This window comes from Dasypus novemcinctus, chromosome 8 (genome assembly GCF_030445035.2).
Source record: "Dasypus novemcinctus isolate mDasNov1 chromosome 8, mDasNov1.1.hap2, whole genome shotgun sequence".
Classification (NCBI taxonomy): Eukaryota; Metazoa; Chordata; class Mammalia; order Cingulata; family Dasypodidae; genus Dasypus; species Dasypus novemcinctus.
Genome location: NC_080680.1, coordinates 53,145,990 through 53,148,380, shown reverse-complemented (window position 1 = coordinate 53,148,380; position 2,391 = coordinate 53,145,990). Strand labels below are relative to the sequence as shown.

Sequence of the window (2,391 nt, the reverse complement as noted above, 5' to 3'; positions counted from 1 at the left end):
TGTATTTTTTTTTTTTTTTGCTATTCATTGTACACATTTTATTTACAATTTTGTATACCTTCTTAATATAAATGGGGCCACTTCTCTACTTGAGCCATCTCTAATCAAAGCAAAATAACCTAAGTAGAGCAAAGTGTTAAAATACAGCACACATATACACAAACTGAATTTCTAATTCTAATTAGGAATATAATTATTATGTTAATTTTTTAAAATCCACAATTATATTTAGGAAATCACACAAACATTGATCACTGATTTGATTTAGGTGCATAATTTTGTAGCAAAGCTTTGTAGGTATTAAAAAACATTAAAGTTACTAGAAAATGCACAAAATTAACATTTATTCTAACTTTGTCTTATTCCAGGAGCCTTCACAAATGTTACATGAAGAAAAACAAAAGCAAAATGAATATATAACTGAAATCAGAATCTCTAATGTTATCAAATAGGAAAACAAATAAATTAAAATCTAGCAGCCATCAGCAAAAATGCAGCAAAGACAATGCTGTAAAAAGAAACTAAAGAAAATGGCTAGAAAATTCTATGCATCATATTCTTTCAAACCAGCAAAATATGCTCCTGCATACAATGGGATATAAAAATAATTTTTTTTTTTCCTGCAAGGTATAGAAAAGCAAGTTCTTTTTTGAATACTTTTTTGAATACTGTAATGGAAATTCTAAGATATTACAGAGTGGACCAGGAGCACATTTATGGAATCTGGGGGCAACAGGCATTGTAATTCTATGATTGGCATAGTGAATAGACAACCCAAAAGTTTAAAAATGAGGAAAATAATATATAAACATGAAAGTAAAAGACAAAGACAAATGAGACTTTTCATATCTCTTAGCAATATTTAGATGGATATCAAATTTAAAAGTAGTCCACTCTGCTTTTGAAGAGGCTTTGGTTCAGCTCCCAAATCTTGAATACTTGATACAGTCTCCTGTGTGAATTCTCAGAAGGTGTCTTCTTAAACAACAAACCTATTTTTAGTGCTTAGTAGCTATGTCTGCATGGTACTGACAACCAGTCACTGTCTTTGGAGGAAGGCCTAACCTTTCCTTGTAGACCCTCCCTTGTAGAGAAAACAGCTTCTTTGTTTTCCCATTCAGTAGTCCATATTGCTGTCTTACCATCTTTAATTCTAATGTTAACAATAACTACACATACATCATCACTCTAGTCATGAAATGAGTCCCCAGTAAGGTACAGCAGTGTCTCTAACCAAAAGCAGTTAAGTACACTTCTTCTCTGCTCTTTGTTCAATGTAACTAGCCATCATCATCCTCATTTGTTTTTGTTTGTTCTTTTGTTTTTTATCTTCCCATATAGGCTCAAAACCATCATTAAAATTGAGTAGTCACAACCAGGCACTAAATTAATAGACAAATGGATATGATTGTACATAGCCCAAAAGTCTTTAACAGTATCAAGCTTAGAGATTGGTCAAAGGTTAGCTTGCCAAATTTTGCTTTCATCGCTTTTAAAAAAACCAAAATGCCTATTTGTTCTGTAGTGGAAATTTAATATAGTGTTCTGGGTTAGCAATCTCCTGATTAGGTTCTATTTTCTGTGCTCCTATAGGCAGGGGATTAGAAGTAGGGGTGGTTTCTGGTTCCACAGTCACCATTTTAGATTGATCTGATTGGACCTCTATTGTACTTTTAATCTTATCCACCATATCAACTCATTCCTATAAGTTCTGTTACCTTTCTTTGCAGGCTTTCAAATTGTTCTTTATGTTCACCCAGTCAATCAAGGGGGTGCTGATATAAAATACCAGAAATTGGTTGGCTTTTATAAAGGGTATTTATTTGGGCTAGAAGCTTATAGCTACCAGGCCATAAAGCACAATTTGCCTCCCTCACCAAGGTCTGTTGCAATGTGTTGGAGTAAGATGGCTACCAAGCTTTGCCAAGAGTTCAGGGTTCCTGGGTTCCTCTCTTCCCGGGGCTTGTTCCTCTCTGGCTCAGCTGCCCTGCTCTCTCCACAAGACCACCTGTAGACTCTCAGGAAACTGGCTCTGTCTCTCTCCCCAGGGCTTGATTCTGTACAGGCTCAGCTGTTCTGCTCCTCTGTGTGCTTACTTCCAGGGTTTCAGCTCAAAAACCTACAACCACCCTTCTATGTGGTGAAGTTTCTCTGTGAATCCCTGCCCATCAGGGTGACAGGAACTCAGTGTCCTACTGACATGGCCCAATTCAAGCCTTAATCATTATTTACTTGAGCGAAAGTAAAACATTTGAATCCAATATAATCTAATATGCTCAGAGAATAAGACCAGTTCACAAACATAATCTAATTTCTATTTTTGGAATTTATGCACAATATCGAACTGCTACCAGTGTCTTAATATTATTTTATCTCTTTAATCATATTTTA

At 35.2% G+C, this 2,391-nt stretch overlaps 1 pseudogene; it reads right to left on the bottom strand.

Moving 5' to 3' along the window:
* Positions 1 to 979: 979 nt before the first annotated feature.
* On the bottom strand, positions 980 to 1,639 carry LOC101419329 (eukaryotic translation initiation factor 4E pseudogene; annotated as a pseudogene).
* Between the last annotated feature and the right edge of the window lie 752 nt (positions 1,640 to 2,391).